The sequence below is a fragment of the Pan troglodytes genome, chromosome 10 (assembly GCF_028858775.2).
Source record: "Pan troglodytes isolate AG18354 chromosome 10, NHGRI_mPanTro3-v2.0_pri, whole genome shotgun sequence".
NCBI lineage: Eukaryota > Metazoa > Chordata > Mammalia > Primates > Hominidae > Pan > Pan troglodytes.
Window position 1 is genome coordinate 126,085,085 of NC_072408.2, and position 13,570 is coordinate 126,098,654.

At 44.4% G+C, this 13,570-nt stretch overlaps 1 long non-coding RNA gene across 1 annotated transcript; it reads right to left on the minus strand.

The window, feature by feature from the left end:
- Positions 1 to 3,773: 3,773 nt before the first annotated feature.
- Positions 3,774 to 12,922, minus strand: LOC104001709 (uncharacterized). The gene is made up of 4 exons (XR_001708322.3): positions 12,809 to 12,922; positions 4,881 to 5,100; positions 4,136 to 4,224; positions 3,774 to 4,045 (listed from the first exon to the last, which is right to left on the minus strand). It is a non-coding gene; the product is annotated as an uncharacterized LOC104001709 (long non-coding RNA).
- Between the last annotated feature and the right edge of the window lie 648 nt (positions 12,923 to 13,570).

Below are 13,570 nucleotides of genomic sequence, written 5' to 3' on the forward strand. Positions count from 1 at the left end.
TCACACAGTAGAGGTTCAGTGACAAATGACACAGCAACACTTCTTTGTTCAAATGTGTAATTGTGCGTGATTTATAGAGACACCCATGAGGTGCACCCCAAAAACTTTGACAAAGGGAAGTGTGATTGCCCTCCCAGAGTAACTCTTCAAAGCATATAAATAAGGCAGGGTCAATAATTCATGTCACATATGCCTCTGTCATCCTTCCCTCACCCACAGCAGACATTGCTAATCAAACATGTCGATCTTTGCTGAAATCCTTCTAAAGGAATTTCAGCCAGTTAAAACCAACAGAACAGGGTTGACTAATGTGATGACTAGCCAATCCCAGATTTAGTCCATCAGAGCACAATTATTTTCAATAATTATCCTCAGGTAATTTTCTTCCTGTAGTTGCTAAAACACAATGCCCCTTTAAAGACAATGTTATAGAAGTACCATTTCCTCTGCACTGAAGGTCATCAAAACAACCCATTTAAAAGTGACCTTGTAACCCATGGGCTGCAGAAGTAGCTTCTTATACATATCAGGAAATGCCACATACCCCTCAAGCTGGAAATCACCCAAAATTGGGTTTATAAAGGACAGGGGTTTTGTTTCAGCTGAATCCAAGTGTCCTTATGTTCTGCCCTTCCTCTCCTCCTCTAGAGAATGTGTTCAGTCTTATGTGAAATTCGCCTTTTCTACTAGATGTTTGACCTTAGACAAGTTGCTTAACCTCTGTGCCTCGGTTTCCTCAACTGTAAAATGGAGCAATTAACAGTATCTGCCTCATAGGGTTGATAAGAACACCAGATTAGATATTATGCGGAAAGCGCGGGCCCATGGCATCTGCTCAGTAAGCTCTAATTATTAGCTATTATTATTAAGCACTTACCAAGTGCTACGCTTCATTGAGCATTAACAGTGTCTTGAAAACAATCCTATGAGGTAGGTTTTGTGTTATTAAAATTGTTAAACCAATTGTTGTTGATTGATTTGCACAAGCACATGGTGTTTGCTGATAGAAAAGCATTTAATGAGAAGCTGGTTTCGTTCCCATGCCCACACGATCTGGAAGCCACAGCCCCGTGATAGAAGAATATTACGTGGTAAATATGACAACGTTAATTGTACATGGCTTTAAACAGGTGGTGCAACAATTACGTGGCAGAGTCAAGATTTGAACTTGTTTCGGTTCCATGCACCATGAGGCCTCCCCTGGTCCCCTTTTCACTACTCTCCCCCTCCACCTACCCCCTCGACACTTTATTAGGAAACAAAGACACAACCATAAGATAAACAAAGCCAGCATGTGTGCTGTTATTGTGTGCCAGGTAATCTCTTATATGTTTACTTCCCTGACTTATGTGATTGTCACAATAGCCCTGTGAGATAGGTATTGTTAGTATTCCCATTTTCCAGGAATCCTAGAGACACTCCGAGAACTAAATGAAATAATGGCACCTGAAAACGGCGTTTTTGGCTTAAAGCGCCTCCTGCCACTCACTAGCTGTGGAAATGTAGGTCAGTTACAGAACCTCTGTTTCTGTATCTTGAAGAGTAGTTAGCTCCACCTCACAGGACTGTCATTCATTCATTTGTTCACTAAACATTTATTGAATGTCTAATGCAAAAAATTGTGCTGTATACTGGATCTACACTGGAAACGAAAATGGGCATCACGGCCAGACATGGTGGCTCATCCCTGTAATCCCAGCAATTTGGGAGGCCAAAGTGGGAGGATCACTTGAGCCCAGGAGTTTGAGACCAGCCTGGGCAACATAGTGAAGCCCCATCTCCATAAAATATAAAAAATTAGCCAGGTGGCTGGGCGTGGTGGCTCACACCTGTAATCTCAGCAATTTGGGAGGCCGAGGCGGGTGGATCACTTGAGGTAGGGAGTTTGAGACCAACCTGACCAACGTGGAGAAACCCCATCTGTACTAAAAATACAAAATTAGCGGGACGTGGTGGCGCATGCCTGTAATCCCAGCTACTTGGGAGCCTGAGGCAGAAGAATCGCTCGCACCCAGGAGGCAGGGGTTGCGGTGAGCCGAAATCACCCCATTGCACTCCAGCCAGGGCAACAAGAGTGAAACTCCGTCGCAAAAATAAATAAATAAATAAATAAATAAATAAAATTTAAAAAGTAGCCAGGTGTGGTGGCACACACCTCTAATTTCAGCTACTCGAGAGGCTGACACAGGAGGATGGCTTGAGCCTGGGAGGTCAAGGCTGCAGTGAGCCATGATCGCACTATTGCAATCCAGTCTGGGCAACAGAACAAAACCTTGTCTCAAAAATTAAAAACAAAACAAAAAAAACAAGCATCACCCCTGATCTTAGGGAGCTTCCTGTCTAGGATTAAATGAGATTTTTTCTATATAAAACTCACAGCACAGAGCCTGGCAAACAAAACATGCTCAATACAAGTTAACGTTATTATTAGTATTATTTCTATGGCCCAGTTGGGATTTGAACAAAAGTCTTTTTGACTCCAAAATCTTTTCCATAAAGATAGCGTTTTGTAGGGGGCCTGCTGAGATAGGAATAGAAGGGAACTTAAGGATGTTCAGAACAGACTTCAAATGCTAGATTTTTAATACATAGAGTAGCAAGCTACTGTATATATTATACTTCCAAAGCATTCTTAGATCTTCTCATTCTCTTTCTCATCATCCACCCCAGCCTGATGTGCACATGTCTTTACATTTCCATAAGCACACCCCTCTCCATGGGAATAAATTTATTTCTCCCCTGAATGTGGACCCCGTGTGTTTGATTTGCTTGGAAAGGTGTGGAAACCACCCAGACACAGTGCTAATGGGATGTGACAGAACTCACAGCTTCTCCAGGCCTGGAAGGAAGAATGTTGACAAAGGGGAGCTTAATGAGCTTCCACCCACATTTCAATTATCCTAACAAGCTGCCAGAGGAATCCCTGTTTGCTGTACTGCATTCTGGAAAGTTTTGACAAGCCCAGGAGGAATCTATCCAGGCTGAAGCTGAGGGTGCCTAAGGAAAAGAAAAACAGTCTTCCTCCGGAAGGGATGTGCATGGATGACAAGGCCAAGCCAGCAGTCAGCTTTGTCCCCTGATATTTGAGAGGGTCCTCTGCTCAAAAAACACTCCCTCATTAGCTACCCAGTACAATGTATCGGTTACCATAATGCTGCGTAACAAACAACCACAAAGCCTCAGCACGTACGGTAACCATCGATTATTTTCACTCACAAGTCAGTGGGTCAGCTGGGCAGTTCTGATCATCTGAGCTGAGCTTGGTGGGGTTTGCATATATTTCTGTGGTGAGGCTAGGTGGCTCTGCCAATCTTGGTGGGGCTTTCTCACACATCTGGGACAACTGAGCTGATTCTGCTCTTATTCACATAGTCTGTCATTCCGCCCACAGGTTTATTCACAGGACAGCAGGAGGACTCCAAGAGACAGGCCAAAATCATTCAGGGTCTCTTGTTCCCAGGCTCAGAAAAGGTATAATGTTCCTTCTGCCACATTCTGTTGGTCAAAGCAATCACAAGACTAGCCCAAATCCAAGGATTGGGAAATAGACTTCAACCCTTGATGAGAGGGGCTAACAAGCCATGGCAAAGAGTGTGGATACCATTGACGAGGTCCATCAGTGCAGTAAATCTCCCACAACAATGTAAAAGTTACAAAGCACCATGGACTGAACAGCAACTGTATGCATATAACAGGATGCTAAAATGGAATATTTGGGTCTTGGTTTCAGTTGAGGCTCTATGGGCCAAAAACAAAATGAAATGTTCAAATACCTGACATTTCCAACCTTGCAAAGGGTCTAAATGGAAATAGTTTTCTGACTCTTGGTCCAACGGCCATCTCTGAAAAGGCTGAAGTTGGAAACTGGGGAGAGGATTTTTCTGGAGAAAGTAGTCCAGTATGAAGTTAGTCTCAGTCCCCTTGGAAGAGGAGAGAGGCAATGACTCCTGACCACAGCCTTGCCTGGTGAGAGGAACTTACAGGAAATATCTCTAGTTTGCTGTGAATTCCCTGAAGTCTGGGGAGACTGGCATCTGATTGAGACCTGAAAAATGTATAGATTAGTCAGACCATGGCTGGAGTCTATCAAGATCTCAGGATGAGGATTGAGGATAGCACTAGAAGCAGGACTTACCCTGATCCAGGTGCCAAGGATGCATGAGCTTCCCATGAGTCAAGCAGATGTGCAGAAACTGGAATGGAGGTGTCTTAGAAGCATCCCACCTGAAAGGAGTAGAAAGAGGTACTCACAGCTACCACCTGGCATGGGATCTGGGAAAGAGGCACCACAAGAAGGGAACTGAAGAATCCCCACCTGAACACAGTTCTCAGGTGAACAATTGGGGGACTGTGCAGCTTGGACGCCACTAACAGGGACCTCAAAGAATCCACAATACACCTCAAAGAATTGACTTAGCTTTGATCACTTGCCAAACCTGAAGGAAGTTTAAATACCTGCCAGGCAGAGAGCACCAATGCCAAACTGTGACACTACTGGTCAAGAGAGCCCTTATCTGCCCTCACCTCTCCTCCCTCTGCTCCCTTGGGCCTTTGGCTAGCAATCAGAGAAAAGGTGAGGACCTAGGGAAGCCAACCACAAACCCCTTCCCCAACATCTGAGCTGAGAGAGGGGTGACCAGGGCTATTGCTAACCCATACTGATACTACTTCTTTGTTTGAACTAGAAAAAAAAGTGCCCCCTCCAAGAACTGTACCTCCATTTATCTGAAGTTTGTCATTATATAATCTATTTGTTGTCTATTACTGCATAACAAATTTCCCCAAAACTTGGTAGTTTAAAACAGCTATTATCTGACAGTTTCTGTGGGTCAGGAATCCAGGCACAGCTGAGCTGAGTCCACAGGCTCAGGATCTCTCACCAGGTTGCAATCAAGGTATCGGCAGGGCTGCAGTCTCAGCTGAAGGTTTGAACGGGGAATGATCCTCTTCCAAGCTCATGTGAGTGGTTTTTGGAAACATTCAATCACTCCAGGGCTGTTGGCCAGTGGTCATGCTCTCAGTTCCTTAATATGTGGGTCTCTCCACAGAGTAACTCAGAACAAGGCAGCTAGTTTCTTCAGAATAAGCAAGAGAGAAAAGCTGGAGAGAGGTAGTGCCAGACAAAAGACAGTCTTTTATAATCTAATATTGGAAGTGACATTCCATCATTTTTACTGTATTCTATTCATCAGAACAAAGTCACTAGGTCCAGCCCCAAGGGGGTGTGATTACACAGGATGTGAATACCAGGAGGAGAAGATAATTAGGGGGTTATCACAGAAGTTCATCTACCAATATAATAAATATGCTGATTTTATTAAAGCAACAGACCACTGCCATCGGCCAAAGAACTGTTATAATAAATACATAGATTGACAATGTATATTATATAAACAATACCCACTAGACTTATGTGCTATACAACATGCCAATTATATAAGGTTGTTTAGGAAAGATGCTTTAAAATCTTTTTCAAACTTTTATTGTATAAGTTTTCAAGCACTTATAAAAGTAGGGGATAGGATAACAAAAAAATAATAAAATAAACATGATCATTCTTGTTTCACTTATACCCCAACCCTTTACCCCCAAACCACTAGTTATTGAAAAGCAAATCTCAGACACCACCTTACTTCATCTTTAGTAATTCAGTGTAAATATCCACATATCATATGTACCATTACTCAATTAAGAATACCTTAATTTCATCTACTATTCAGTTACTGTTCAAATTTCTCCAATTATTTCAGAAATGTCTTTAAAAAAAAAACAGTTGGTTTGTCTGAAAGAAGCTTTAACTTTAAATGAAACTTGGAGTTTTAACCATTACTTAAGGGCAGGCATTTTAATTACTGACACAGAACTATTCTGTGAGAAAAATGACTTCAGGACATTTTATTATCCAGGAATCACCAGCAAAGTGATGGGGGATGCTCAAAATTTTACCCACGGGCAGAGGAAGCTTCAACTCATCAAAGCCTTGCCAATGGACAGTGGAGAAAACAGTGAGGGTGTCTTCTCACACTCAACAGATTCCCGCTTATTCACCAGGTGAGTGACACACAGGCTATCTCTAAGCCTCACTACAGTCCTTTGGGTGGGTGTTATAATCCTCATTTTAACAGATGAAAAACCTAAACATAGGCGAATTAACTCGCCTAAAGTCATACAGCTATTATTGGGTAGAACCTATATTCAAACTCAGGTCTGTCTGACCTCTCCAAGGGGCTATGGAAGTCACCTACCAAGTAACATTGTCATAGTCTTAGGACATTAAGACACTGTGAAAGCTTTTTTACAGTTGTGACAGACATTAGCAAGAACCAAACCACGTCTTCTATTCATTTTTGTTTCCTGGGACTTGACACAGAACTGGGTACACAATAGGTGCCTAATAAATATAAAGCCTTGAAGCCACCATAGCACAGAACCTTATTTAAAGAAACATCCATTATGGCAGCCAGCCAGTCAGTCTGAAAAACAATTTCCGCCCACTGCCCCATCTACCATCAGCTTTATCTCAACTTGTTTTCTTGGCAATAGTGGCAGGGGTAGAATCAGCTGCAGAGGTTGGGAGCAAGACAGATTCAGGCCCACATTACAGGAACTCACCTGAGAATATTCAATTTCACTGAAACTAGAAACTAGATATTGAGAAGAGTCTGGTGGAGAAGTTCGCAGCATTGTTACTTTTGATAGGACAGCTTTGGCCAATAAACTGGATTCTTTCATTCCATGAATCCCTCTCAAAAGCCATTATCTGTGTCTGAAACTGTCCATACTCCCCACCCGCGTCTCTTTGCCTGACAAACTCCTAATCCTTCAGAGTTCAACAGAAATCTCATTTGCTCAGTGAAGGCTTCTCTGCCTTCCTGGATGAAGTTCCATCCTTCTCATATGTGTACCTATCATGTATTCAGTCCTCTTTCACTTGGAACGACATGCCAGATAAGGAAAAGATTGCATCTATCTTGTACCTGGAACATAGTAGGCATTCAATAAATATTTTTTGACTGATTTTTTTTTAAGCAAGTTTAAAACTGCAATTACAGCAGGGCACGGTGGCTCATGCCTGTAATCCCAGCACTTTGGTAGGCTGAGGTGGGTGGATCACGAGACCAGGAGTTCAAGACCAGCCTGACCAACATGGTGAAACCCCATCTCTACTAAAAATATAAAAATTAGCTGGCCATGGTGGTGCGCGCCTGTAATCCCAGCTACTCAGGAGGCTGAGGTAGGAGAATCGCTTGAACTCGGGAGGTGGAGGATGCAGTGAGCAGACATCACGCCACTGCACTCCAGCCTGGACAACAGAGTGAGACTCCACCTAAAAAAATAAAAATAAAAAAATAGAAAAAAAATACCACAAAACTGCAATTACTGAAGTCTCTTAAAAAATATCACAGAGCACAGAGGCATTCCATTCACACAACAGAGCAAAGCTTAAAATGCACTTCCTTCTTCTCATTGTGTTCCCCACAAAACGCTCCACTACATTCTTCTCTTCTCTTTTATGAACTCCCTAAAATCTCCAAACCTAGCCATGCCCCCTGGCTTGTGTTCCCTATTCTTCTCTTCCCATGCAGCAATTTCTCCTATGAATCTACTGAGCCTTTCTATCTCTTTTGAGTTTTCACATTTATCCATTATCCAGATTCTAGCAAGCAAAGAAAGCCTTCAAACTGACCCAATAATCTTCCCTCCTTGGAAAGTGAGACAGGACCATAAACTCCTAAAGTAATGGATTTATGCCCATTTTTGTTCCCTGCTGTGTTCTCAGTCTTTAACTGATGCTTGATCAAGATTTACTAGTTGAACAATATAGTTCTCTTAAGCTTATCATATATTTTTGTTGTTGATGATGAATAAGTAACAAGAGGTGTTGCCAGAATGAAAGAAGGGAAGGAAAAGTTTAATAAGGAATCATTTCTCTATTTGGAGGTCTAAGATGGGAAGTCTGCCTGAAGAACCATACCAAGTGGAACACAGCCCCTGGTCATTCCCAGACTAGACGAGCTGCCATGTGCTGCTGAATCAGCAGGAAACAGCACGGGGGGCAAGAGCGAGGTACAGCTCGGCAGCGTGGCAGCAATTTGGCTGACAATTTCCTTCTATGTTTCAGCATAATTGAATTAGCATCCATGGAGACTGTCTCCCAGACATCGGCAAATGCAATACTGTGGAGCAGGCACTGCAATTCATCTGGCATTATGAGGCATTGAATTGCCATTCAATCCCGCACCTCTCCTTGTTGCTTTGTGTGTGCTCGTTAGGGAAAATTACGTGGATGCGACAAGCCTGGGAACAATTAAAATCTTCCCACTTAGCCAATTCCCAGCAGTGGTGTCCAAGTTCTTCTGATAGGCACTCGGCTTGCTCAGCTAGTATGCCCAACTTCCTGGATGTGCTTTCAAATTTTAAGTAATGGATAAAAATTCATTTTGCTCCAGCTGAGAATAGGAATTGTTAGCACATAGAGGGACAGCCATGATATGAACCAACCAGAACATCATCCATAGTGGATAGTATCAAGACCAGGAGTCCTGGAACTCAGTCCAACTAGGAAGAGTATTTCTCAAGGCAAGTCTAGGGCAATGGAGCTGGATGGTGAGTCAAAGTCAAGGGCCAGGGAGACAGCATCCAGTGTTGCATCCAGAGGGCTAACAGAAACTAGATGTTGGGGGTATTAAAGGCAGGATGCAGCGGACAGTGAGGAATAGCATTGAGTAAATGATTCAGAACCAAGCTTCTGAACATCAAGAAAGTGCTAGATTAAACAGAGGCTATGGGTGGCCAATTAAAGAATTGTATTCTGCTGGCTGGAGGGAATGGCTTACAACTGTTAGGGAGCAGAGTGGTGTGAGGAAAAGAGCATATTTTCAGAGTCATATGGATCTTCTGCTTCCTCATTGGAGAAAAAAAGAAACCCATCTTGCAAAGTTAGGAAAGGATTAGAGATGCGCTAGGAATAAAGGTATTATCTGAATAACAGGGCTTTGTCTTAGTTTGAGTTCCACCAGAAAGGGATTGTATTCATCCATTCTCACACTGCTATGAAGAAATACCCAAGACTGGGTAATTTATAAAGGAAAGAGGTTTAATTGACTCACAGTCCCTCATGGCTGGAAAGGCCTCAGGAAACTTACAATCATGGCAGAAGGTGAAACAGGCATCTCTTACATGGTGGCAGGTAAGAGAGGTGAGTGTCGTGCAAAGGGGGAAGTCCCTTATAAAACCATCAGATCTTGTGACAACTCACTCACTGTCATGAGAACAGTATGAGGGTAACCACCCCATGACGCAATTACTTCCCACCAGTTCCCTCCCATGACACGTGGGGATTATGGGAACTACAATTCAAGATGAGATTTGGGTGGGGACACAGCCAGACCATATCAGGGATCCTGAGATCAGGATTTGAGTATGAGTACTTTATTTCGGAGGGGAGTGGGATGTATTAGTCTGTTTTCACACTGCTGATAAAGACATACCTGAGACTAGGAAGAAAAATAGGTTTAATGGACTCATAGTTCCACGTGGCTGGGGAGGCCTCACAATCATGGCGGAAGGCAAAAGGCACTTCTTACATGGTGGCAAAAAGAGAAAATGAGGCAGAACCGAAAGCGGAAACCCCTTATAAAACCATCAGATCTCATGAGATTTATTCCCAAACATGAGAACAGTACGGGGGAAACTGTCCCCGTGATTCAATGATCTCCCACCGGGTCCCTCCCACAACACATGGGAGTTATGAGAGTACAATTCAAGATGAGATCTGGGTGGGGACAGAGAGCCAAACCATATCATGGGGGAAAAGAGTCAGGGAAGAGGAAAAAAACCTATAAAAGGTTTGTAAAATCAAGCCAACTACCATTTTGGTGGGCATCAAAAATAACTTCCTAGGACCTCTGGGAAACCATGCAGAATACATGCCTCAATGTGCTTCCAACTCAGCAGTGAGGGATCTCGGAGCTTTATATACCAACTCCCATCAGTCATTGGCTGATGGCTTCTCCCGGAGGATGTTAATTCCCTGGCACTTCTGGTCTCCTTGGGAATGGGCAGACTGGTCTTCCTCATCTTCAGAGAAAGCCCCCAAGCACAGAGATGACAATACTGAGAGATGGCATTTGCCCTTTCAGGGTTGCTATGATAAATTCTGATGGGGCACTGACCACTTCTACTGCCAGTTTTGGGAGAGAACATGTCACAGAACTCCATCAATTCTATCTAAAAAATCTCCCTTCTAATTTCTTCCCCTCTCCACACTTCAACATCAACCCTCTTATGCCCTCAAATTAGAGGAAAGGCTAAAGGGACATGAAACAAGTTCTGGCCACCTCGTTTGCTGGTTATGTTGAGAGTCTTGGACCTCACTTTGGAGCATTGGGTGAGTTGGCATTTACTGTTTTGTTCTTGGCTTTCTTACAGCGGGGTCCCCAAGCCCTAGGCCACAGTCTGGTAATGGTCCATGGCCTGTTAGGAACAGGGCCACACAGCAGGAAGTGGGCAGGGGGAGAGCGAGCAAAGCTTCATCTGTATTTACAGCTGCTCTGCATCCCTCTCATTACTGCCTGAGCTCCACCTCCTGTCAGATCAGCCGCAGCATTAGATTCTCATAGAAGCACAAACCCTATTGTGAACTGCGCATGCGAGGGATCTAGGTTGTATGCTCCTTATGAGAATCTAGTGCCGGATGATCTGTCACCACCTCCTATCACCCCCAGATCAGACTGTCTAGTTGTAGGAAAACAAACTCAGGGCTCCCACGGACTCTGCATTATGGTGAGTCATATAATAATTTCATTATATATTAAAATGTAATAATAGCAATAAAGTGCACGATAAAAGTAATGTGCTTGAATCATCCTGAAACCATCCCCTGACCCCGTCTGTGGAAAAATTGTCTTCCACGAAACCAGTCCCCGGTGCCAAAAAGTCTGGGGATGGCTGTCTTACAGGACTCAGTCCAAATGGAGACAATGTGTCCTATTTTAATACCAGCAGTAGAAGTGGTCAGTGCCCCGTCAGCATTCACCGTATCAGTGCAGAAAGGCCAACTGTCATCTCTCAGGGGAGAGAAGGGGTGCACTCCTCCCACCTGAAGCCTAATGAAAGGGGCTTTGCAGAGAGGCCTTGGAGAGCTTGATTTCTGTCCCCTAATGATTGGGGAACCCTGTGGACTGGAGTCTGACTCATACCTGAGAAATCTAAGGGGCCCAGGGATAGCTGAAGAGGGCTTCAATTTGGCAAGCAACTGCACTTCCACCAAAGGGCAGTGTTTTCTGTGGGGGGCAGGGGATAGAGAGAGAGCATGCACAAACAAGCTGACCTAGGGATATTTGAAAGATGTTTTGCCTGATCTTCTCAGGTATGATGAGCCTCTGTGAAGGTGGGCCATGAAGGACTAAGGCCAGAGGGGATGTCATGCATGACTGGACAGTTGGAATGTGAAGCTTGTGCAGCTCCAGTGCTGGAGAACTACAGGTAAGAGATGTGCATATAGGGTCCCTAAAGATGAACGTGTCCTCAGTGCACTGAACAAAAGCTGTCACTCAAGAGTGTTGCAGACATTCAGCCATGTTCTGCTCTTAGGATGTACATACCCACGTGGGCTTGCAGAAACCTAGAGAAAAAGAAAGCCTTTTTCTTCTCTTTTCTTTTCTTTTCTTTTCTTTTTTTTTTTTTTGAGACAGAGTCTCGCTCTGTCGCCCAGGCTGGAGAGCAATGGGGCGATCTCGGCTCACTGCAAGCTCCGCCTCCCGGGTTCACACCATTCTCCTGCCTCAGCCTCCCGAGTAGCTGGGACTGCAGGCGCCCGCCACCGTGCCCAGCTAATTTTTTGTATTTTTAGTAGAGACGGGGTTTCACCGTGTTAGCCAGGATGGTCTCGATCTCCTGACCTCGTGATCCGCCTGCCTCGGCCTCCCAAAGTGCTGGGATTACAGGCATGAGCCACAGCGCCCAACTGGGAAAGGCTTTTTCTAACTTGCACAAGACAGCATCCATTTGCCAAGCTGAGCATACATGAGGCTGTGTCTGATTCCTTTTTTCTAAGCCCTACAAAGATCTTGTGTTTCAAAGCCAATGGGGACAGAGTTTCAAACTTCACACGAACTCCCCATGAGAGAGTGGCATCCTGTAGGACCCAGCTCACAGCAGCAGTCCCAGTTAAGCGAGACCTTTTTCTACCCCTTGTCTCTTCCCACTGTGCCCTCACCAACCTTAAAGGGTCAAGGGCAGCCTGGCTGAGGAAGAGATTGGAGGGCAAAATTACCACTCTTTTAGAGAAAACTCACAAAGCTGATGGTTCCCATTTCCCACTGCAGCTTCTGCCTGCAGCAAGTCTGAGAAAATGAAGTCAGAGGAGTGACCCTGCCCTGGACTGGACATATTAATCACTGAACTAAAGTGTTTTGGGGGACCACAGATGCCAATGACATTTTTATTACCTACACATAACAAATTTGTAGTGAAGGGGCCTGGCTGACATTCATTCAGAGGCAGAGAGGACCGGTCCTGAGATTATAGGGGAGGGGGCAACAAAAGTAGCTTTATGATTGTATCCCACAGCCCTGCTCTTTCAATATACAGCCTATTTAGAGAAAGCGTACAATAAGCATTGTATATGGAAAGCCTCCAAAAGACACTCAATAAGTTGTTGCTCTTGTTATTATGAGCTGTTGTGCAGGTGAAGGTTAAACCAGACTTTCAGAGCTAAATGCCAAGGGGGTTGCACTTGATTATCAGCCCTGAGCTGGACAGTTCAGGAGGAGGAAATGAGTGGCTGAGAGCAAGGTCTACATACCAGAGTGGAGCATGAGGGGCCCCTCCACACCACCACTGCTGGGTCATCAGCCACAGGAAAACTGCATATGTTGTGATCACGATGCTGGCTCCTGGGAGAGCATCTTTCTTGTCCCTGTTGGACAGCAATTCGAGAGGGAGATTTGCTAATTTGTCTTTCTGAAGCTAAACATCAGGGTGGGTTGGGGAGGGAAGTTGGGATGGGAGTCAAGACTGTCTGCTGCCTGCACCAGCATCATAATGCAAAGAGGACTGCTCACCCAGAGCTCAGGTCCCAGGCACAGTACAGACACAGGTAGAACTTCTGTTTCTTTGGGGTTTAGGGAAAGTGCCCTGGAACGCCTCATGCAGATGCCAAAAAAATAAAATCAGAACTAAGACGAAGGGATATCCACACACAACCCATGCATTCACTGGTTTCTTTCTTTACCGAAGGGTAATGGAGATGAGCTGTTTTATTTATACCTGATTCACGTTTCAACAGGGAACTCTTGAGCTAGCTCCTTTTTCTGTAAAACACAGAGCTCCTTGAGAGCAGGGACTGTGTCTCAACTCATCTTTGAATCCCTAGGACCTAACCCAAGGCCTGGGTAATATAACAGAAGGTGAGTGGGCTTTAAGCTCATACAAATTAGGGTTTGAATTGCAGCTCTGTTGCTTACTAGCTGTGTGACCTCAGGCAGGTCGCTTCACCTCTCTGAAGTTCAATTTCCTCATCTGAAACATGGAAATAAAAATATCTACCTTCAAGTTTTGGAGAAGC